The sequence below is a fragment of the Schistocerca americana genome, chromosome X, assembly GCF_021461395.2.
Source record: "Schistocerca americana isolate TAMUIC-IGC-003095 chromosome X, iqSchAmer2.1, whole genome shotgun sequence".
Taxonomy (NCBI): domain Eukaryota; kingdom Metazoa; phylum Arthropoda; class Insecta; order Orthoptera; family Acrididae; genus Schistocerca; species Schistocerca americana.
Genome location: NC_060130.1, coordinates 684,297,954 through 684,323,885, shown reverse-complemented (window position 1 = coordinate 684,323,885; position 25,932 = coordinate 684,297,954). Strand labels below are relative to the sequence as shown.

Genomic DNA, 25,932 nt, shown 5'->3' with positions numbered 1-25,932 from the left:
CACATGGAAGACTACTTCTTGTCCTTCACCTTACATGAGTTCACAAACTGTAAGGGCTTGTTTGCCCCAGATTCTGGGACAGATGAGGAAAGTGAAGACCTATGACCCACAGCCTGTAGCTCCTCCTGCCACTTGTTAGCATCCTGTTGCAGATCCCTGGGAAGGGAGTTTCCTGAGGAAACCCTTCCTGGTACAAGATACTGGAGAAGGGCATTGCTTCTCTGGTCATGGGCTGGGGACTGAGGTAGAAGATACGTGGGGTGATGGTACAGGCACTGGAGAGGATGGTGTCACCATAGTCATAGTATACTTCACTGTCGCCTGCGTAGAATGCAGATGATCGCATTTCTTCTTGGCGTCTTGATATGATAGTTGGTCAAGAGCTTTGTCTTCTTGGATTTTCTTTTCTCTCTGAAAGACAGTGCAGTCTGGTGAACAGGGGGAATACTTCTTCTTGCAGTTGGTACAGATGGCGGGAGGGATACATGAAGCATGTGAGTGCAACAGATGTCCACAATCCCTACAGACAGGACTGGTGTTGCAACATAAAGACATGCCCAAATCTCATGCATTTGTAGTATCACATGAGGAGGGAACATAAGGTTTCACATCGCTTCAATACATCACCACCTTGAACTTTTCAGGCAATGAGTCACATTCAAAGGCCAAGATGAAAAACGCACACTCCCATCACTTCAAACTGACACGCAACTCGTCCTTGGGCTGTAAACTGAGATCACAATGATGGAAGATGATACCCTTACCATATTGAGACTGTTATGGGGAGTTACAGTTACAGGCATGTCACCCAGCTTTTCACAGGCAAGCAGTGCCTGTGACTGACCAGAGGAGGCTGTTTTAATCAAAAAGGAGCCATATGTCATTTTTTAAATTGCTCCTACTTCCCCAAACCTATCCTTGAGCTGTTCAACAATGAACAGTGGGTTTGTAGTAAAAAAAGGAATCCCAGTTGGTCCTGAAAAAAAGTATTGGTGGAGTATTTGTTTCCTTGACTCTGAGCCCTCCTATGGTGTAGGCAGGGAAGGAAACATTTTAAGGCCGTGTCTCTCCGTGTTTTAGTATACCTTACCTCCAGAAGAGACTGCTGGGGCTGTGTGGACACAAGAGGAAGAAAGTTTAATTTGCTTCATGTGCGAGTCTTCCACCATAATGCCACGCATTCTGATTAATGTTCTCCCCATGGGCACCATCCAACCATAGCACTGGTTACCTGCCCAGTTAACTGTTGTCCAGAGTCCCTGTGCTCAAGTCACAAAGGGCACATACTCCTTGGCATGCATGGAGAGTTTCCAGGTCAAGCACCAACAGCATGATCCCTGCATGGTTAGGGGGTTACCGCTGTGCAGGTACTTGACGACCCCCCTCCACCCGCCTTACACACACACAACTGAATGGCTACAATGCTGGGTTTGGGGCATAGAATATTTGCAAGAAAGGAAGGATTCAAAGAGAGAAAGGAACAAAAACTGGAATATATGGCACAATGGGAAACTTTCTATGCACAGTCTGCACTTCTGTAAACATTTGGAAAAGAAATATCAGGTCATATCCACCAATGGGGATTATACAGTACAGAATGAAAAGTTGTAGGATACCGTAGGGGAAGAAAACAAATGTCCAAAATCACAAACCAAACCCAAGCAAAATCAGCACCAAGAAGACCACCCAATGGAAAGGAAGAGAGGAAAAAGGAATAGTAGAAGGATAGACTTGCAGCGTGGACAGGTAAGTAGTTTTCCAAGAGCTAGGGACCTATGGTAGCCAAGCACATACTTACAAAAGAGATGTGAGCCCTTGGGATGGGAGGAGGAGTGGCAGCTTAAGGTGAATTTAGGCCAAACACATCCAGCTATGACAGCATACATCAATGAGCCAAGACAACAAGTCTTCAGAATGTAATAAACCATCTCCGTAATGCTCTCTTGCCAGCTAAATGATCCTGTGACAAAATGCGCCACTCTCTCTTGGATCTTCTCTATCTCCTCTATCAGTCCTACCTAATAGGGATCCCAGATAGATGAACAATACTCGAGAATCGTGGACGAGCTACATTTCCGTAAGATTCTTCTGATAAATCTGAGTCTGGTGTCTGCTTTTCCTGCTATCTCTTTTATATGGTCATCCACTTAAGGTCCCTCTGGATATTTACGCCAAGATATTTTATGGTAGACGCTGTCTCCAGCTGTTTGTCATCAACAGTGCAGCTGTACAGTAGTGGATTTCTTTTCCCATGGGCAGTATGCTATATTTATTTACGTTTAGGGTCAACTGCCAGAGTCTGCACCATTCATCAAGTCTCTGCAGGTTGTTCTGCAAATTACTACTATCTTCCAGCATTGCTACTTTGGTATAAACAACTGCATCATCTGTGAATAGCCTTAAAGAGCATCTGATGCTTTCAACTAGATATTTATATATATTGTAAACAGCAACAGTCCTATCACAGTTCCCTGTGGTATTCCAGATATTACCTTTACATCTGTTGATGCATCATAAGAAATTCATTATCTAGTCATGGTTACGATACAAGGTGTGATTCAGAAGTTTCAAGACTGATTCATTTCTGAATGGGGGTGCGCACGCGGCCTGGTTCTGCCGGGTGGGGGAAGTAGTGGGGGGTCTCAGGGAACGAAATGATGCTGTGGCAGTTGCCTCCGGAACCCTGTAGAGTGTGCATTGCTTGCAGTGTGAGTGTATGTCATTGACCTTGGCCAAAAAGTGGGAGAGGTGAAAATGGAGCAGCACTTGGAGCAGCGTTATGCGATTAAGTTTTGCGTGCAACTGAACTAAACCGCAACAGAGACTCTCGGTATGATTTAAGATGCCTTTAAGGAAGAAGCCATGTCCCGTGCAATGGTTTTCATGTGGCACAAACATTTCAAAGATGGCCGTGGGAATGTTGAAGACGACGACTGCTCTGGGAGGCCTTCATCAAGCCGAACGGATCAAAATGTGGAGAGAGTGCAGGAACTTTTAAACACTGTCCGTTGTCTTAGTACCAGATTAATTGCTGACGAACTGGGACTCAGTCAGAGTATGGTGTGGAGGATTGTGATAGACAATTTGATGATGTGAAAAGTGTGTGCCAAACTGGTGCCAAAAGCTTGGTCGGTGGATCAGAAGAAATGGCACATGATTGTTTGCCAGGAAATGCTCCAACGGTTCAATGTTGATCCGAACCTTCTGGAGAAAGTGGTTACTGGTGATGAGACCTGGGTCTACAAGTACAATCCTGAGTCAAAGCGTCAAAGCTCAGAATGGCACACTGCTTTCTCACCGAAGCCCAAGAAAGCTCGCATGAGCAAGTCGTGTGTGAAGTGTATGCTGATTGTGTGTGTTTGATGGTAAAGGAGTGATTCACAAGGAGTTTGTTGCTCATGGACAGACTGTCACAGGTGACTTTTTATGCTGGAGTGCTTCACCGCTTGAGGGATTGAGTTCGCCGTATCCACCCAGTGATTGGATTCTCCATAAGCACAATGCGCCTGCTCACACGTTTTTTTTTTTTTTTTTTTTTTTTTGGGCGCAAAACTGCTATGGTCATTAGCGCCCGGTCAGTGACTTAGGAAACAGTGAAAAACCGAAAATGGAAACCAGCAGCAATGGGAACGAAAGTCATAAAATTGGAGAAACTAAAAGCAGAAGGAAGGCTTAAAAATACACTACAGAAAGGGGTTGGTTGTCCCCAAAAAAAAAGCTTCAAATGACTGATGTCATTTCACTGGCACTAACAAACTCGAGAATGCGATCGGCCGAGCGCGTGTCATCTGCTAAAATTGACGCTATATCAGGCAACAGCTGTAGACGGGCGCGTAACGGAGTAAAATAGGGGCACTCAATTAAAAGGTGTCTTACCGTCCACAGCTGAGAGCAGTGGGGACAGAGTGGGGGAGGATCGCCGCTTAAAAGATGTCGATGGCTAAAAAGACAGTGCCCTATCCGGAGTCTAGTTAAAATTACCTCCTCCCGACGACGCGTTCGGGAGGAAGAGGCCCAAGCACAAGGAAGAGCTTTCACGTCCCGCAATTTATTATTGGGAAGTGTCGACCAATGCGCGTGCCATAAATGAACAACACGACGACATAGAACGCTCCGTAGATCGGCGAAGGGAATCGATTGAATAGCTGGCCGAAGAAGAAAGACTGCAGCCTTGGCCGCAATATCAGCCGCCTTATTTCCACAGATACCAACGTGTCCCGGGAGCCAGAGGAACGCCACCGAGACGCCCCCCCCCCCCCCCCCTCCCCCGGTGGAGCTAGTGCAGACAGTCCTGAATCCGGTGGACCAGAGGGTGCACAGGGTAAAGAGCTTGGAGACTGAGGAGAGAGCTGAGAGAATCTGAGCAGATAACATACTGTATCCGCTGATGGCGGCGGATGTAGTGGACAGCCTGGAGAACAGCGTAAAGCTCTGCAGTATAAACCGAACACTGGTCGGGAAGCCGAAATTGATTTGGGGTGTTGCCAACAAGATAGGTACTCCCTACACCTAACGATGTTTTCGAGCCATCAGTGTAAATAAATGTGACTTCCTTCATTTGTGCACATAGAGCAGCAAATGCCCGACAATAAACAAGTGAAGGGGTACCATCCTTGGGAAATTGACAAAGGTCACGGAGCAGGCAGATCCGGGGACGGAGCCAAGGCGAGGCTGTACCCCAAGTTGTCAAGAAGGTTTTAGGAAAGCGGAAGGAAAGAGAATGGAGCAGTTGACGGAAGCGGACTCCCGGTGGTAGTAGGGAGGAGGGGCGGCCTGCATACCCTACATCAACGGAGGCGTCGAAAAAAATGTCATGGGCTGGATTAGCAGGCATGGAAGACAGATGGCTAGCATAACGACTCAGAAGGACTGCTCGCCGATTGGACAGTGGAGGTTCAGTAGTCTCAGCATAAAGGCTTTCCACAGGGCTGGTGTAAAAAGCTCCAGACACTAAACGTAATCCACGGTAGTGGATAGAGTCGAGACAACGAAGAATAGACGGCCGAGCAGAGGAGTAAACTATGCTTCCATAGACCAATTTCGAGCACACTAAGGCGCGATAGAGGCGGAGATGGACCACTCGGTCCGCTCCCCAGGCGGTACCATTCAGGACACGGAGGGTGTTGAGCGAGCCGAAAGATAGGAAACGTGGGAGGATCAGCACAGTTTTCTGTCAGACATAAGACCCAAGAATTTAGCGACGTCCGAAAACGGAAGGTTGACAGGTCCTAGATGTAAGGAAGGTGGAAGAAACCCCTTACGTCGCCAAAAATTAACACAAACGGTCGTACTGGGAGAAAAACAGAAGCCGGTTTCGGTGCTCCAAGAGTAGAGGCGTTCGAGACATCCTTGAAGACGTCGTTTAAGAAGGCTGGTCCGTTGAGAGCTGTAGTAGATCGCAAAATCGTCCACAAAGAGGGAGCCTGAAACATCCGGAAGGAGACAATCCATAATTGGATTTATGGCAATAGCAAACAGTACAACACTTAGCACGGAGCCCTGGGGTACTCCGTTTTCTTGGGAGAAAGTACGGGAGAGAGTAGTGTTCACCCGCACCCTAAATGTGTGCTCTGCCATAAATTCGCGAAGAAAAAGGGGCAGCCGACCTCGAAAGCCCCAAGAAAACAGTGTGCGGAGGATGCCTGTCCTCCAACAGGTATCGTATGCTCTCTCCATATCAAAAAATATTGCTACTATTTGCCGTTTCCGGAGAAAATTGTTCATGATATTAGTGGAGAGAGAAACAAGATGGTCAACTGCAGAACGATGCTTTCGGAAACCGCATTGGGCAGGTGTTAAAAGACTGCAGGTCTCCAGCCACCAAGCTAAACGGCAATTCACCATACGCTCCAAAACCTTACATACACTACTCGTGAGAGAAATGGGGCGATAGCTAGAGGGGAGATATTTGTCCTTTCCAGGTTTCGGAACAGGAACGACGATAGCTTCCCGCCATCGTCTGGGAAAAGTACTGTCGGTCCAAATTCGATTATAAAGGCGAAGGAGGTAACGCAGACTATGGGTTGATAAATGCAGCAACATTTGGACGTGGATACCATCCGGTCCTGGGGCGCAGGAGCGAGAAGAAGAGAGTGCATGTTGGAGTTCCCGCATGGAGAAAACAGTATTGTAGCTTTCACGATTTTGAGAGGAGAAAGCAAGAGGTTGCACTTCCGCTGCGCGTTTCTTCGGGAGAAACGCTGGCGGGTAATTTGAAGAGCTCGAAATCTCAGCAAAGTGTTTACCCAAGCAGTTAGAAATTGCGACGGGGTCCACTAACGTATCACGCGCGACAGTGAGCCCAGAGACCGGGGAGAAACTAGGCGCGCCTGATAACCGTCGAATCCGACTCCAAACTTCCGAAGAGGGAGTGAAGGTGTTAAATGAGCTAATAAAGAATTTCCAGCTTGCCTTCTTGCTATCGCGGATGACGCGACGGCATCGCGCACGAAACTGCTTATAGCGGATACAGTTGGCCAAAGTAGGATGGTGGCGGAAAACGCGAAGAGCACATCGCCGCTCACGTATTGCGTCACGACATGCCTCGTTCCACCAAGGAACTGGGGGGCGCCGGGGCAATTCGGAGGTGCGTGGTATTGAACGTTCCGCAGCTGTAAGAGTAACGTCGGTAATATGTGTGACCTCATCGTCGACGCTAGGAAAGTGACGGTCATCGAATGTTGCTAGAGACGAAAAAAGTGTCCAATCAGCTTGGGCAAACTTCCAACGTCGCGGGCGCATATAGGGCAGTTGAGGCTGCAGTCTAAGGACACATGGAAAGTGATCACTCGAGTGTGTATCATCAAGGGCGAACCATTCGAAGCGCCGAGCTAGCGGAACAGTACCGACCGAAAGGTCCAAATGAGAGAAATTTGTCGTAGAGGCAGACAAAAATGTAGGGACCCCAGTGTTGAGGCAAACTAGATCCGCTTGGTGGAAGACGTCGAGCAATAGTGAGCCACGTGGACTAGGATGCGGAGATCCCCAAAGCGGGTGGTGGGTATTGAAGTCCCCAACCAGCAAATAGGGGGGTGGAAGAAGACCAAGAAGATGAAGGAGATCAGCTCGTGCCATTGGTGTGGACGATGGAATGTATACAGTACAAAGAGAAAAGGTATATCCAGAAAGGGAAAGACGGACGGCGACAGCTTGGAAGGAAGTGTTTAAGTGGATTGGGTGATAATGGAGAGTATCATGGAGAAGAATCATGAGTCCTCCTCCATGGGCTGGAGTGCCTTCAACAGAGGGGAGATCAAATTGTATGGACTGAAAATGGGGGAGAACAAAGCGGTCATGGGGACGCAGCTTTGTTTCCTGAAGACAAAAGATGACCGGCGAGTAGGATCATAAGAGGATCGACAATTCATCCCGATTGGCTCGAATGCCGTGGATATTCCAGTGGATAATGGACATAGGGTGGACAGAAAATGGAGGAATGTGACCAAGGTTGCCGTCAACTCAACGACTGCTCAGAGCTTGCGACCGACAGCATGGAATGGCATTCAGCCGAAGGCAGAAGATCCTGATCCATTGGTTGTTCAGGAGCAGCTCCTGCCACCAGCGATCGGCCGCCAGCACTGCGCCTCGGCGACACGGAAGACGGCCGAGGGCGAGTTCCGCCAGGTGGTGCTGTAGATGAGACACGCCTTGGCGGAGAAGGAGATGAACTGGGTTTCTTATTAGTCTTCTTGGAAATATGATGTTTAGATGAAGGAGGAACCGATGGTTGTGAAGTTGGGGTACGTAAAAATCTTCACGAGTATGCTCTTTTTTCGAAGTCTTGGTGTCTGACTTTTGGGCTCGAGATTTAGCAGAACCCGATGAAGGGTGAGCCATAGAGTGGGCAGGCGAAAGTGGTGAGGTTGAACGGGCGATCTTTGCGCTGGCTGATCTGACGACCATGGCACTAAAGATGAGGTCGCAAGTCTGCGTGGCCGCCTCCTTTGTTGGCCGAGGAGAAGCAAGGACAGTGCTGTATTTTCCTGTCTGAGGCATGGTGGGCTGTCGACTGGCGAATAATTTTCGAGCAGCAAAAGTCGACACCTTTTCCTTCACTCTGATTTCCTGGATGAGCTTTTCGTCTTTAAAAATGGGGCAATCTCGAGAGGAAGCAGCGTGGTCACCCATACAGTTGATGCAGCGAGGGGATGGAGGTGGACAAGCACCCTCATGGGCATCATTGCCACACGTAACACATTTGGCCGGATTGAAACAGGACTGGCTGGTGTGATTGAACCGCTGACACCGATAGCTACACGTAGGGCTTGGGACGTAAGGGCAAACGGAAATTGATTTTGGATGGGAGTTGAACTTTGTCAAATGTCAAGAAGACAGTGCGGGTTGGAATGACGTTCGTGTCAACCCTTTTCATAACTCTATGAACAGCCATTACACCCTGGTCAGACTGGTAGTGCTGAATTTCTTCGTCAGACAATCCATCGAGGGAGCGTGTATAAACGACTCCACGTGAGGAATTTAAAGTACGGTGCGGTTCTACCCGGACAGGGAAGGTGTGGAGAAGTGAAGTACGTAGCAAATTTTGTGCCTGGAGGGCACTGGCTGTTTCTAACAACAAGGTGCCATTCCGTAATCTGGAACAAAACTTTACAGGACCTGCAATTGCGTCGACACCTTTCTGAATAATGAAAGGGTTGACCGTGGAGAAGTCGTGACCTTCATCAGACCGAGAAACAACAAGGAACTGTGGCAATGATGGAAGAACTGTCTGTGGCTGAGACTCAGTGAACTTACGCTTGTGAGCAGACAGAGTTGAAGGTGAGGAAACCATTGCGGAAGAATCCATCATGATTACCGGCGTCTCCGATGGCGCGCTCCTCCCTTGTGGGGGCCCTCTCTGAGGGCACTCCCGCCTTAGGTGATTGTTCACACCTCAGGTCACACCTCCCGACAAACGGATGGAGGGACCAATCGGCACTTTTGGAAGGTATCAGCTTGGGTAATCACCCCTCCCTGGGCCTGGCCGTTACCAGGGGGTACATACGTGTCCTACCTGTCTACCCGGGGCGGGGAATTACGCGTTACCCCGTCACCGGCTACGCACAAAAATGCGTGGGTAGGCCTTCACACACGCACAGGGAGGAAGAAAGAGAAAGGGAAAACAAAGAAAGGGAAAGGAAAGAAGAGAGGTCTCAAACGCCGCAGTGGAGAAAAGGGTAAAGAGAAGAGGTAAGGAAAAGAGAAGGACAAAGGAAAGATGAAGACATACAAGCAGAGAAGGTGAAGAATGCGTTACATTTACAAGTGTCTGTCTCCGGACGTAGGCACAAACCATACTCCCAGAGGGGGAGGGGGAGAAAGGGAAGGAAAGAGCCAGAGGTGAGGGGAGGGGGGGGGGGGGGGCGAAGACAGGGGATAGGGAAGGATGAGGAAAAGGAAGGTATGCAGCCCGGAAAGGAAGGAGGGCCACATTAGCTCGGGGTCCCGTGCTCGCTACGCACGTTTCCACAAAAGAGTTGTGGACCCCCTAGGGGTCCGCTCACACGTTGCGTACCACCTCCGAAGTTGTGGTCAAGTTCAGTGTGATGAAACTGACGCAGCCACCTCACAGCCCTGACTTGGCTCCAATAAATTTCTAGTTCTAAGTTGAGTCTTGAAACTTTTGAATTGCACCCTGTGCCTTAGCCTTACTGCACTTTATTGCCATGCTGATGACCACTACGTGTGTCCTACTAACATGTCAGAATATTGAATTAGTCATTATGGCAAGTGTTCTCTCTCTCTCTAAATTATAAATGTACTTATTTGAAATAACTTTGTACTAAAATCCAGTCCTGTAACATCCATCAACCAAATAGCTAAGTCAGCTGTCTTAACGCAGCAGCCAAAAATTGAGGAGGCATCTCTGTATGACACCATTCTTTTTGTGTGATTTAATTAGCAGGATAATTAATGTAAATAATCCCAAGCTATGGCTAAGAGACAAATATCATGTATCATTTAAGTTTACACAGTATACTTGGCCAGTGCAGTACATGCTCATGGGCCAGTTTGTGACATACTGGCTGTGAAGAATGCCTGTGTGGGTTAGGGCACTCAATGATGAGGTTATCAGCACTTAAAGAATACCCTCCAACTTTCATATTCCCTTACAAATGTCTATTTTCGAAAGGGTTAGTCAGCTGCAAACAGCACACACTCAACATATAATTTGGTTATGCTGTAGTCTTTTCGCTCAACTTCTGGAAAGTACGGAATAGCTGCATCTTAAATGGAACATATTTTTGAATTATGTCTTATGAAAGATAAGGGACACACATTGCACATTTTGTTACTTTACAATTTTCCTTTGGACTGATATATACAGTCAGCAGTCAGACCACACACCGAGAACAAAACATTTTTTTTATTTAAGTGACATAAATGAGGGGGAAGTCTCTTCCAGGAATATTCTGATCGGTTGGTTAAGCTATTCAACATATTTACATTTCCGAGGAACAGTTTAATTGCTGACTATTAACACAGTCTAAATTTTGATATTCAACCCTATCATCACTTACAGTTTATGGTCTGGATTGTGAAAAATATTTTGAATCGGTATCTATTTATAAAGTAATAAGCAATTATACATAGTCAGCACACTGCACTTGATGATATAAATGGTGGGACAATTACAGTTTAGTATATCAATGATGTGGCCATCAGAGATGGATCACAAGTTCATATAAGATAAGGGTAGGGAAGGATATCGACCATGTTCTTTACAAACATATCCCCATCAATGTACAACAACCATGGAGAACTCAAATTGAGAAAGTAAGAAGGGGATCTGAACCACGCTACAACCAAATGCAGATCCCTTGCCTTAACTACCACATTTTGCTTTGTGTAATTTAAGTACGTATAATGAGAACGTGAGAGGTAGAGGGAGAGCATTAAATGTTTGAACCAATAACACAACTAAGTCTGTTTTTTACTAAAAATGTATTAATTCAAAAACAAATACAAAATGGATTGTGTACACTAGAGAATTGTTTACAAAGTACAGATGTAGATTTATACAAATATCACCTGCATTCAGGAACTAAACACACGGACAATCAGGAGACCCAGAGAAATTATACTTATCCACATTATTTATGGTTTTTAGATTCATAATGTTGGCAACAATAAAAAATTTTCTGAGTTATCAGATGATAAAGACATGGTAAATCTCTTATAACTAAAGATACAGAATTGGAAATTAAGTAAATATGCATACTCTTATACGTAAGTACAAAAATTATAATCTCATATTTACTGACGCAGTTTCATTAGCATGAATATGTTCTATGAATTTCCCATCAATACATTTCAATACATGAGGGCATTACAATACATAGTTGTTTCAGGTACAATCAAAACGAGAAAATAGATGTCCTTAGCAACGTTTTACTTCATGGTCTCATGTGAGATCAAAAAAGACATAACTGGACATTTACTGATACACCTTTCTTAAAGAACATTTCCTAAAACACAGAGCAATTTATGGAGCATCGAAATACTGAAACAACAAATATGTTCATTTTATGAGGAAGATATAAAATGCTCATAATCAAATAGCACATTTAATAGTTCCAGTGTACAAATCGACCACACCATAGCTTTAACCACTTTTTTCAGTTATTTTAATAACATTATTTAGTATAAAACTTTTCCCATTCCATCAGGCTGGCTGGTACAGCAACCACATAAAGATTATTTTGAAGTAAAACAGACTTGGTAGCGAAAATTTTATAATAATTTTCACAATCAAGACAGTTTTCCTTCAAAAAAAACCTCATTTAATTTCAGTCTTACTTTACAATTGGATTCCTGAAAAGTCAGGTTCAAATAAATGCTGGTAAGGAAACTACTTTCCTATTACTTATGTAATAAACAATGTTTCTAACACTGAAAACAATATTAATGATACTGGGAGAGCTATAAGACTGCAAAGGGCTATCCAGAAAATTATTTTTCTGAGGGGAAGGCTTAAACATTCAATTTGTAATATGCATCACCATTCATCTGGAGGAAGTAGACATGAGCAAACAACAACTTTTAGATAACACAGCAGATTTCCCTAATTTCTACTGGAAACATATCACTCTAATAATAACACCACTTTTACAAATAGCCGAGTTACACATCGATTACATTACATTCAGTGCTTTGCTTTTTATGTATGTATGTATGTATGTATGTATGAATGACTTCAGACATTTTCTTTGAGAACAAGCAGCTGTTATGCCTAATGTGTTCCACTCACAGCTTGTTGCTTTACCTATAAAAAAAATCTATTTATAGCTGCATGTATAATATGCTGTGTTTTCAGTTTTGTTACATTATCATCTGTGAAGAACATAAGAAACAGTCACCTTTCATTAATATAGTAGTAGCTTACTAGACTTTAAATCTATTACAATGCATTCAATCCATAATATAATTATTCATGTCATAACATATTACTATTCCATATGTCACTGAGTATGAAATATGATTATCCATATTGTTTCCCTTGAGCATCTTAAGAATTGAAAAAACTCTCAATTATTTGCTTAATATTGTTTTTATATTTTCCTGGCAAAATCACATTTACATTCATTCATGACTGTTTCATTTGACTGAATCTAATTAAGTAAGAATATAAATATAACAATCGGGAACCAAATTTTTTTTAGAAAATATAGCAATCACAGGTATTTCCACACAATTATAGTTTAATACTTTATAAAATTATTTGATTCATGTCAGGAGCAGCAGCAGCAGCAGCAGCACCAACAGCTCTGATAACCTAATCTATAACTGCTCTCATACAATGGAGAAACAGACAGAAGAAAGATTTTTGGGTTTATTTTTGTATTATGACAATTGCTTGATTGAAGATGTGACATCTTAAAGCGATTTGGAATATAGTCAAGAATGACACTTTTCTAACAACAGAAGCATCTTGTTTAAAACAACAGAAGTAACAGCTGTGACAACTTTTCATCACATGTTATTCATATGGCCAAATCAGTTTTTTGCTTTCTCTTGTTTACTACCAAACTTATGTGAATACATGCCAAAATGTTATAAACTAAGCTGCTTAATGGTGTTAGAGTTCAGTTAATTCCTGCACCCAGCAATGACAAACAGATTACAGTTTGCAGAGTGACATGTTGAAGAGTGGGGTAAAATTTATAAAGACATAACTGAAATAATCACCCAATGATCTTCTTTGCGTGGTTCTATTACATCCTTAGAAGATACTAAATAAATTATGCAGTGATAGCTCAAAATCAAGGAAACTCATTTCTAATCAAGTTCCATGGTTGTAATATTATCCATATATTAACAAAAAGAATAACACTTAAGAAATTTAAAGTTAATTTATTCTGCTAGTTCACCGCTTGCTTTTTCAACAATATTCTCAGCTGTTCATTGTTTTGCAATGACTGGTTACACGCCATACATGCCATCAGGGGAATAAGGATTGCTATTAACTTATTTATTAAAAAGTAAGGAAAGTTAGTGTCTTAATGTCCTGTTCATGACAAGGCCATTAGAGATGGAGGCCAAGATCAGACTGGGAAAGAAAATTGGTCATGCCTTTTTGACGGAACCATCACTGCATTTGCCTTAAATGATTGAGAAAAACTGAAACCTAAATCTGGATGGCCAGTTTGGGGATTTGAACTACAGTCCTCCTTAATAAGGGCCCACTGTCTGAACACTGTCACTTCGCTCGGTTTAACTTAGTATAGGATTTATTTCACTTTCTCTTTGTTCAGAGTAATCTCTGTCCACAAAAGAATAAACCCACTATCCGATCATCTGAAGTCTGGTATCCTATTACGACAATTCCAAATTCCTTCAAAAAACATTCTAGTTCTCATATACTCTTTGCACTAGGCCTATTAACTTATTTTCAAAGGCAATTTACTTTCTCAAAATTTACAATGGTATACAGGATGGAGAGGCTGCTCCTTTGATGAGGTTTCCAAAATTGTGGTATCATGCAAGGAAGTGCAAGCTGTGTTGTGCAAGGATCTGAAACCCTTTTGAATGTTGACACATTTTTATGAACTGTCTCTGCCTGCTTCTGAAAAATCAATAGATCGTTGACATGTTTTAAAGAACTGAAAGATACCATAACTACAATGGAAGAAAATACATAAACAAGCAAAACATATTTTAAAGTTATGTGAAAGAAACACACCAACCAGCCACCTTTTGTACAGCCTTAATTCTGCCAAGACACAAGCCAAATGTTCACTCCCAACTGTACTTGTGGCGACAATTACAGATAACTGAAAACCTCAGATGCACCTTTGCATTAATAAAGTTATGTGTAAGCATCTGGTTGCTGTATCTCTTCTAGTAGTTTAATCTACAGCCATGGAGCTAAACCAACATTCTCATGGATAAATTAATTTATGATTTAAACATATATTGTAATTGTGACTACTTTTCAGAAAGTAATTTTAATTTAATTTCCAATCCTAGATCTCTAACAATACAAAGATAGCATTCATATATGGATACTAATAAATCATAGTATTTCTCACATCAAATCATAGTATTTCTTACATATTGCTCATACATTATTTTTTCTGCCAAAGTTGGAATTATGTAATGCAATGCCCTCCAACAAAAGCAAAGCAAGTAAGCAAGCAATTTAACTGAAGTAAATTCATGTGACTGGGCAGCACATTATTATTACATCATCAATATCTATTGAAAATATAAAACTATTACCACTACTAGTAAACTTTTTTGTAACTACATTGTGTCATTTGTTAAAGCTCTTTCAAGTCACAAAGATAAAAGTGACTTAGATACAAAACAGTGTAAAGCTCAAAGAAAATCTTAAACCATCACACCTACTTCTTAGCAAGTGATACAGATTCTTCTCAACACATATCAATTTAAGGAAGAAACATAATTTTACAATAATTTATCTTATTACATTTGCCAATAAAAGGCAGATAACACCTAATGAAACAAGAAATATCTGAAAGTTCTGACTCAGTTTCAAACCACTGGCACAAATGAAATTTAGTCTCACACTAGAGGATGAAGTTACATGAAATGTTTCGATCACAAAGACACTGCATGAGAAAATAAAGATTTGTAGCAGTTAGTCAGAAAAATTTATAAAAAATATGATTTTAAGTCCATCTCTCCATTATTTAAATCCTTTTACAAAAAAGCCGCAACTGGTCACCACAACATTAACAAGTTGAGACCTGAAAAATTAAGCAAAATAGATTAAATGAAACACTCTACTTACAGACTAAATTCAAAAAAATTATTTTATAAATTATTAGATTTTTTTATTGGAGGTGGCGAGGGAGTATTTCCACTTTCACTAAAGTAAAGCTGTATATCATATTGAATAAAAACTTAACATGACATTAGCTTTTGGGACCAAAGGTTCACCTGTGAATTCATTTTTTACATTGTCATACTATACCTATAGCTAGTAGTGGTACTAACAAGGGAACCTCCCCATCGCACCCCCCTCAGATTTAGTTATAAGTTGGCACAGTGGATAGGCCTTGAAAAACTGAACACAGATCAATTGAGAAAACAGGAAGAAATTGGGTGGAACTATGATAAAAATAAGCAAAATATACCAACTAAGTAGTCCATGTGCAAGATAGGCAACATCAATGATGGTGTGAGCTCAGGAGCGCTGTGGTCACACGGTTAGCATGAGCAGCTGCGGAGCCTTTGCCATATTTTTTTTGTGGATAAAAAGTAAAAAGCGGTCAACAGCTAGCATGTCATTTGCTAAAATGGCCGATAACTCAGACGGCAAACCCAAGCGGGAACAGTTAAATACGGGAACGGTTAAAAAATGTGTATGCCGTAAGGAAGTGGCTTCCAGTTAAACCTTCAGCGCAATGTGTACAATATGGTGGGGTAGAGTGCCACTTATCAAATGATGATGGCTAAAAAGGCAGTGCCCAATACACAGCCTTGTTGAAATGACCACCTCCTGGCGGGAGTGCCAAGAGGTCATCGTCCAAGCCACTGAGAGACGCTCAATAGGCTGGAGCTTACAGACGGCAACAGAGAGACCATCGGAGGGAATATAGGAACTAGCGGGCTGAGGTACAAGGACTGCAGCCATGGCAGAAGCGTCCGCAGCCTCGTTTCCTGGCAGACCGACATAACAAGGGACCCCACACAAACATCATACTGGCTCCACCAAGAGTAAGCAAGTGACAGTTTTCCGGGACCTGCTGCACTAAGGGGTGGGCGGTGTACAGTGCACATAGACTTTGAAGGGTGCTGAGTGAGTCTGAACAGAGGACACAATTGAAAAGGCTGTGTCACTGGATGTACTCCATGGCCTGATACAGAGCAAAGAGCTCGGCTGTAAATTCTGAGCAGTGTGCCGGAAGCCTATATCGAAAGACACGGGTGCCTATCATGAAGGCACACCCGACCCCATGGTCAGTCCAAGAGCCATTAGTGTATACAAAGGTACTATCGTGAAGTTCCAGGCGAAGGTGATGAAACTGAAGGTGATAGACCGAGGCTGGAGTAATGTCCTCAGGAAGTGAAGGTCACTTCACAAAGCCAAGGTGGTGAAGGGTTCACACCCACTTGGAAAGTTGCAAGTAGTGAGAAGTTAAGCCGCCAGTAGCAAGTGCAAAAGTGTACTCCAGAAGGTAACAGAGAAGACGGACATGCCCCATACTGGTCACCAAAGGAATCATCGAAGGAGGGATAGGATGAGTGGCCACACATGGCAGATAAACGGCATGCATACCTGTTGAGGAGAAAGTCCCGGTGGTAGGACAGTGGTAGTTCAGCAGTTTCAGCATACAGACTCTCAACTGGGTTAGTGTAAAAGGCGCCAGTGGCCAAATGGATGCCACAATAGTGGATAGTGCTGAGATGGCGTAAGAGGGATGGACATGCAAACGTATAAACAAAACACCCATAGTTGAGTTTCAAACTGACAAGGGACTGGTACAAACTGAGGAGGGTTGTTCAATCGGCACCCCAGGAAGTACCATTGAGGACACATAGGAACTGCTTACGATGGGCTACCAGCCAAGACACATGGGAAGACCAAGAGAGTTTCCTATTGAGCATGAGCCCCAGGAATTTCGTGGTTTCAACGAATGGAAGGGCAACAGGTCCAATATGTAAAGATGATGGGAGACACCAATTGCGTAGCCAGAAGTTCATACAGACACTTTTGTCAGTGATAAAGCGAAAGCCATTGTTGATGCTCCAGTAGTAAAGACAATCAAGACATTGCTGAGGATGCCACTCAGTGAGGCAGGTCCGTGGGCTGCTCGGGAATAATTCAAAGGTCTATCGGCCTCAACACGAACAGGGTGTACATGGAGAAATGAGGCCACAAGCAGTTGTTGTGCTCGAGAATCAGATGTAGTCTTCAAACGCAAAGTGCCATTACATAAACAAGAGTAGAATTTCATAGGGCCGGCAATTGCATCAACACCTTTCTGAATAATAAACAGATTTACCATGGCGAAGGACTGACCGTCTTCAGTTCGTGAGGCCATGAGGAACCATGGTGCGGCGGGAAAGGTCTTTGAATCATTAGCCTCATTACGTTTCATAGATGTTGATTGTGAGGATGATTCACTTACTGCGAGAAAATCCCCTATGATTGCCAGGAGCTGGAGAAGGCAAGTACGTATGTCAGCATTAATGACTGTTTGTGGAACTAAAGGCAGTGCCTTTGGCAAGGAGTAAAACTTCTGTCAAAAAGATTTTCTGAAGACAGTTTGACTTGGGTTCTCGGCATTGTTTAGTTGGGGGGGGGGGGGGGGGGAGTATCTGCAGGAGTGGCATGTGTAGCAAAACAGTCAGGGAATATTTGAGGGCTCTGACATGTTAATGAAAAAGTTTGATGGCAGTTGTTGTACTCATAGTGGTCAGTGGTATTCCAAGATGGAGTCAATACTCTTAGTTTACAGAGTTACTGAAGGTGATGTATATACTAGATTAGTAGCTGGAAGCAAGTTTCCTAATTTGACAGATTCAAAGTACAAATTTGGAACTGCAGAGCTAGAGCATTTTATTGAGAGAGCATACATGATTCACGGATGCTGCACCTGTGCAACATGTTTTTTGGGATGAGGTTTTTTTGAATTATTGACTGACAAAATCTGAGTAGATGGACATATTTCTAAAGTAAAGGTTGTAGCTGGAAATGGAAATTTTGACAACTATGCCGCTGGTGGATGGGTAGATGCTATGGCTAGGCAGCAATTTGGAAACAGCACATGCACACTACATTTTGTGTAGGGAAAGGGAAACTTTCTTGTATTGGTGCAAAGGGAAACTGCATGGATACATAATGCTTTAGCAGGTCAATCAAGTAAATAAAATAGGGATAAAAACTAAATAAAACAAAAATATTGACGCCGCATTCATGGTCACTCCAGTAACACCGTCCTATGCCAATCTGTTTACAGTATATGTAGAGGATCTCATTAGGGCCACCTGCAATTCTAAATACCTGACCTGGACTAGATTCAAAGACACCATATATATGATTGTGGCCCAGGGTTAGATGGACTATCCTTATTCCTCAAAATGCCCAATTTTTTTTTTAAAAAAACCTGGCGCACATGGTACAGCTGTATACTTACTGGGTGTCAACCTCCATGTATTTATGGATGTACTATTATTCATATAATATCTACCAAGCACTAACAATATCTCCACTTCAACGGCGTGCCACTCATCCCACATCAAAAAATCCACCCCATTGAGCCTGAGCATCTGTTTGCTATATCCTCAGTAACAACAAGCATTGCTCCCATTTTATATAGGATGATAATGAGCTATGTGTCTTATCTCTCTAGACAGAGCCCTCTTCATCAACCAATACAAAGCAAGACTGAAACAACTGAAAAACACTCTTGGCTACGGCTTTCACTACCTATTGATAGTATCTATCATGAGGAGCTTCCTCACTATCCTTGACATCCACAAAACATACAAAATATCCATGTTCATAATATATCACTATATTGGTCTTAAACCCCCTGCTCCATATCTTGTTGTGGATCCAGGTAAAAGACAAGTTCTAATATCTGCCTACCCTATCTGTCATTGGAATTTCCTACCCCATTACAGGCAGGGACACCAGTGACTGCAGCCACAATGTCCACCAACTTTGCTGCAACCACAGACAGCATTTGACATGGCTATGACCACGCGCAAGTTATCCATCTGGATAGGCAGCCACCATGAAAGTACCGTATTTACTCAAATCTAAGCCGAACCTGAAAAATGAGTCTCGAAAGCAAGGAAAAAAGTTTTCCCGAATCTAAGCCGCACCTGAAGTTTGAGACTCGAAATTCAAGGGAGGAGAAAAGTTTTAGACCACACCTCCAAATCAAAACAAAGTTGGTTCATTGTAACATGAGACACAATTTAGGTTGAATGGATGAAGATAAAGCTACAGTAGTTTGGTTGAGTCATAAACTTAACATTTAAGCTTTACCAAGTAGCCATTGCTGTGTGTCGTGTGCTCCATCCGTATTTATACGGGTACTCTCCTTTTTCATGTGCTTCATTGGGTTTGAATCGATTGCTTATTTTGCTTTGATCTGATAAGTGCCGTTCTCTTTGTTATAGGTGTTTACCTCACTCTAAGCTGAAAATGCATTATTGTACTGTGTCATGCATTGTTTGTCGCATTCTGATAATGAAATGAGTGTTTACGACCTGTCACCGCTCGCGGCATGGCTTGCTTTTGTGCGCACTATCGCTACTTAAAAAAAAGATAGGAATTGTCTCATAAGCGAAACAATGGCAAGAGACTGCCATTTGTTGTTACTTACACTGCTGCTTTCTTTGATAATGATCAACAAGAACCAAATAATAGACATTGGCATATGGTAGAAGATGTTCTGAACGAGAGTTTAGTGAAAATTTTTCTCCATTTGAAAATCTTTGCAGACGCCTCTTTAGTACATTACATTCTGCACAGATATTAGAGTCATCTTAGATTTAAAAATCTAGTCAGTTGCCTTGCTTCATTTCTGACTGTATCACTATACAGCATAAGAATAATAAGAATATAAACATGACATGATACGTATATTCTTACAGGTTTGCTGTTGTCTCACTCTAGTTTCGTAGTTTATTTGGCAGACAGGATTTAAATGAGATAGCAGCAAACACAAAAGAATACATGGCGTAATGTTTACATTCTTCTAACTTTTCTTTTAATTTATTTACTGACTCAGAGGTTTTGGCGCCAGTATTTATCTTTGTGCCTGCAAAGCATGCCTGTGTAGCGCTACATATATTTGACGGCAGAAGTTAGTTGTGGCGGCACCTATCAACATTTTTCAGATCTTCCATTTACTCTGCACTCGACTCTAAGCCGCAGGCGGTTTTTGGATTACAAAAACCATAAAAGAAGTGCGGCTTAGATTGAGTAAATATGGTATGCACAAGGATCTTTTTGACCACCTAATTATCGAGAATGCTCCTGAACACAGTATGTATTACTTCGCAGCTTTTGCTATTCAGAAACCCCCCATTCCACACGATATTTTTTCTGAATTGTACACTTAAGAGCCAAAGAAACTGGTACACGTAGAAGTGCCACAACACAACACGGCTTGGACTCAACTAATGTCTGAAGTAGTGCTGGAGGGAACTGACACCATGAATCTTGCAGGGCTGTCCATAAATCCATAAGAGTATGAGGGGGCAGATATCTCTTCTGAACAGCACGTTGCAAAGCATCCCAGATATGCTCTCCAAGTTTTTATATATTTTTAGGTTTCAGATACATATTTTAACGGTTTTTCTGATAATATTTACTATATAAGTGACTTATTAGTGGTTTCTTCATTCACCTCTGCCTTTCTTGTGTTGTGACCTGATATTTGTGAGTGTTTCGTATTGAGCAACGTAACCTCTTACCTGTGTTTACATTCCGCACTGACCAGTTGCAGCTGTAGCGGCGCATCGAAAGCTAAGTACTAATTAATTGTTTGTGTATAGTGGTTTATTTAGGAACTTTAGTAGTCTACAATCGGAGTTTTTTGTGTTTTCTGGTGAAATAATTTCAGAAGAACCTTTTGGGGACTGTTTTCAGCTTCGTTACTGTGTCATTAGACGTTTGATTCTCTTTCTGTATCAGTCTTTTGTTATATTCACATTTGTTGTTTATTAATACTGTTAATAATAGTAGTTACTTCCCTTGTAGAGTAAGTTTGTGATTATTGTAGTCAGGTTTTTAACATCATCTTATTGTAGTAGCGGAACTTAGGAAAAGTAAAATTTTACCATGAGTGAGAAGTGTGGGCTTTGCCGTAGGTTCATGAGTAGTGGATTGCAGTGAGAGACTTGTTCAAAGTATTTTCACTGGGGGGAATGCAGTGGCGAATCCAGTGGGCATTCTGGTGAGATCCTCTCCTGGAACTGCAGGTTATGTAGCAAGAGTAAGTTGATAGAGGAGCAGGAGTGTAAGAGCTGTGCCCTTCAGGTGCAGTTGAAAAACGCACAGGAGGAGCTAGATAGGATGAGGAGGGAGAAGGGGGTTGGGGTATGGTAGCTGGCTGTTGGCAAGAGATCTGCTAGGAGAAGATTTTCAGATAGTTTTACTATTGGTGTTTACAATAGATATGACCAACTGTCAGATTCTAGTGGAGAGGAATCTCTAGTAGCTGTAGATGTAGGAAGTATGCAGCAGACATCAGTAGTTATGGTGGCTAGAACAGTTGCAAAGTCGAAGAGGAAGAAGAAGGTTCTGCTGTTAGGTAGTTCTCATGGCAGAGGTGTAGGCCAGCAGTTGCAGGAAGTGCCGGGGAGTGAGTACCAGGTCACCAGCATTGTGAAGCCTAGTGCAGGATTGGCTCAGGTGACTTAACATAGGGGGGTTATGTAGGGATTTTACTAAAGAGGATCAGGTAGTGATTGTGGGTGGGGATGGTAATAGTATTGATAGGGATGGGGAGTATGGCATAGATGGTGACCTGGAAAAGATAGCCACTCAGACTGGCAACACGAACGTGCATTTCGTGGAACTGTTTCAGCGTCATGATCAGCCTCATCTTAATACAGCCGTCAGGCGTAATAACATGAGACTTGGGGGTGCGCTGATGACAGAAAGCATGGGTCACATTTCAGTGGTGTTGCTGGAGTCTATCAGCACGACGGGTTTCACTAGACATGGCCTGCACCTCATTAGGTATGGAAGGGGAGGTTGGCAAAGCTTATAGGTGACAGCATAGGTGGGGTTGGTGGGATCACTCATGGGAAAATTCCTGCAGTAGTGGGTGTTAGAGCTGCACCTTTTTTAGATTGAAGTCAGCTGATAGGTATTCCTGCTTAAGAGAAGTCTCTCTAACAAAGGAACCACTTTTGACAAAGCTTAGGTATCCGAGTGATGAGGGAATTAGTATATTTCATCAAAATATACAAGGTATTAGAAATAAAGTTAGTGAACTGCTTATAGATGTTAATTCTGAAATTATTGGTATATCTGAACACTTCTTAAATAAGGAGATAATTCAGAGGCTTCCTTTACCAGGATACAGGTTGGCTGGCAGCTTTTCGAGGAGCTCTTTGCGGTGTGGGGGAGTAGCCATGTATGTGAAAAACGGCATCCCATTTGAGTCGATTGACGTTTCAAAGTACTGCACTGAAAAGGTGTTTTAATGTTGTGCAGGTGTGGTTAAATTTAATGGAGCTAAACTTTCAACTGTTGTTATTTATAGATCCCCAGACTCCAATTTCACAACATTTTTGCTAAAGCTAGAAGAGGTTCTTGGTTCACTTCATAGGAAATACAAAAAGTTAGTTATATGTGGTGACTTCAACATTATTTGTATAAGTGATTGTGCAAGGAAGAGGATGCTGGTAGACCACCTTAATTCATATAATCTTATGCAAACCGTATTCTTTCCAACGAGAGTGCAAGGGAACAGTAGAACAACCATAGACAACATTTTTGTTCACTCCTCATTACTAGAAGGGCATTCTTATAGCAAAAAGGTGAATGGCCTTTCAGATCATGATGCACAAATTTTAACTCTAAAAGATTTTTGTGCTGCAACACATGTTAAATATAGTCATCAGCTGTTTAGGAAAGCTGATCCAGTTGCTGTAGAGACCTTTGTAAACCTTATCAAGGAACAAGAGTGGCAAGATGTTTATATCGCTGATACAGTAGACGATAAATATAATGCGTTTCTCAAGACTTTTCTTGTGCTCTTTGAAAGTTGCTTTCCGTTAGAACGTTCAAGACAGAGTACTAGCACAAACAGGCAGCCTGGGTGGCTGACTAGAGGAATAAGAATATCTTGTAGAACAATATGGCAATTATATCAAAACGTTAAAAACAGTCAAAATCTAAATGCAGCAGCCCATTACAAACAGTATTGTAAGGTGCTTAAAAATGTTATTAGGAAGGCAAAAAGTATGTGGTATGCATATAGAATAGCTAAGTCTCAGGATAAAATTAAAACCATATGGTCAGTCGTAAAGGAAGTGGCTGGTCTGCAGAGACAGGTCGAGGATATAGAATCAGTGCGTAGTGGGAATTTCCGTGTTACTGATAAGTCGCATATATGTACAGTATTTAATAATCACTTTCCGAATATAGCAGGTGAACTAAATAGAAACATAGTCCCAACAGGGAATCATATAGCGCTCGTAGAAAAAAGTGTTCAGAGACTGTTACCTGAAATGCTCCTCCATGATACTGACAAGAGGGAGATTGAGTTAATAATTAAATCACTAAAGACCAAGAACTCTCATGGATATGGCGGGGTATCTAGAAGAATACTGAAGTACTGTTCTATGTATGTCAGCCCAGTACTTAGCCATATCTGTAACTTTTCCTTTAGGAGTGGTCGGTTCCCTGACCGATTAAAGTACTCGGTAGTGAAGCCACTTCATAAAAAGGGAGACAGGGATAATGTTGACAATTTTAGACCTATTTCTATGCCCTCGCTGTTTGCTAAAGTTATCGAGAAGGTTGTATATACAAGGTTACTGGAGTATTTAAATTCACATAATTTGCTGTCAAATGTTCAATTTGGTTTTAGAAATGGTTTAACAACTGAAAATGCTATATTCTCTTTTCTCTGTGAGGTTTTGGACGGATTAAATAAAAGGTTGCGAACACTAGGTGTTTTCTTTGATTTAACGAAGGCTTTTGACTGTGTTGACCACAAAATATTACTGCAGAAGTTGGACCATTATGGAGTAAGGCGAGTAGCTTACAATTGGTTCGCCTCTTACTTTAAGAACAGAAAGCAGAAGGTAATTCTCCGCAATATTGAGAGTGGTAGTGATGTTCAGTCCCAATGGGGCACTGTTAAGTGGGGCATTCCCCAAGGGTCGGTGCTGGGGCCACTGCTGTTTGTTATTATATTATAGTATTACAGGTGATTCAAAAATATTTCTGATTGCTGATGACACCAGCTTGATAGTGAAGGATCTTTTGTGTAATACTGAAACAGTATCGAATAATGTAGTTCATGAAATAAGTTCGTGGCTTCTAGAAAATAATTTGATGCTAAATCACAGTAAGACTCAGTTTTTACAGTTTCTAACTCACAATTCAACAAGAACCAATATTTTGATCAGACAGAATGGGCATATTATAAGCGAGACGGAACAATTCAAGTTCCTAGGCGTTCGGATAGATAGTAAGCTGTTGTGGAAAGCCCATGTCCAGGATCTTGTTCAGAAACTAAATGCCGCTTTATTTACCATTAGAACAGTATCTGAAATAAGTGACACTTCAACATGAAAAGTAGTCTACTTCGCATATTTTCATACGCTTGTCGTATGGTATTATTTTTTGGGGTAATTCTTCTGATTCAAAAAGGGTATTTTTGGCTCAAAAACGGGCTGTTCGAGCTATGTGTGGTGTAAGTTCGAGAACCTCTTGTCCACCCCTATTCAATAGTCTGGGAATTCTGACATTGCCCTCACAGTATGTTTTCTTTAATGTCGTTTGTTGTTAGCAATATTAGTCTATTCCCAAGAGTTAGCAGCTTTCACTCAGTTAATACTAGGCAGAAATCCAATCTGCATTGGAATGCACTTCCATGACTCTTGTGCAGAAAGGAGTGCAGTATTCTGCTGCATCCATTTTCAATAAGCTACCACAAGAACTCAAAAATCTTAGCAGTAGCCCAAATGCTTTTAAGTCTAAACTGAAGAGTTTCCTCATGGCTCACTCCTTCTATTCTGTCGAGGAGCTCCTGGAAGAGCTAAAAAATTAAGCAAATTCCAGAGATACATTGTTGATTTTCTTTATTTAAACTTACGACTTGTCACCTGAATATGCTTTTTTATATTTCATTTTATCTGTTTCTAATACTGTGTTATAATTTCATGTATTGACTCGCTCCATGACCATGGTGACTTCTCCTTAATTTGGTCCCACGGAACAATAAATAAACAAACATATCAGGGGTCCTGTATCATTCCAACTGCACATGCCCCACACCTTTACAGAGCCTCCACCAGCTTGAATAGTCCCCTGCTAACATGCAGAGTCCATGGATTCATGAGGTTGTCTCCATACCCGTACACGTCCATCTGCTTGATAAAATCTGAAATGAGACTTGTCCGACTGGGCAACATGTTTCCAGTCATCAACAGTCCAATGTTGGTGTTGGTGGGCCCAGGCAATGCGTACAGCTTTGCGTTGTGAAGCCATCAAGGGTACACGAGTGGGCCTTCAGCTCCAAAAGCCAATATCTATGATGATTCGTTGAATGGTTTGCACGCTGACACTTGTTGATGACCCAGCATTGAAATCTGCACCAATTTGCAGAAGGGCTGCACTTCTGTCACATTGAATGATTCTCTTCAGTCGTTGTCCGTTGCGTTCTTGCAGGATCTTCTTCTGGCCGCAGCAATGTCTGAGATTTGATGTTTTACTAGATTCCTGATATCCATGGTACACTTGTGAAATGGTCATATGAGAAA

At 42.3% G+C, this 25,932-nt stretch overlaps 1 protein-coding gene across 1 annotated transcript in view; it reads right to left on the bottom strand.

The window, feature by feature from the left end:
- Positions 1–10,922: 10,922 nt before the first annotated feature.
- The window catches only part of LOC124556371, a 118,369-nt gene continuing 103,359 nt past the window's right edge, over positions 10,923–25,932 (bottom strand). The window contains exon 11 of the mRNA XM_047130335.1: positions 10,923–15,209. The gene's annotated coding sequence lies outside the window, so the exon portion shown is untranslated. The remainder of the gene's footprint in view (positions 15,210–25,932) is intronic.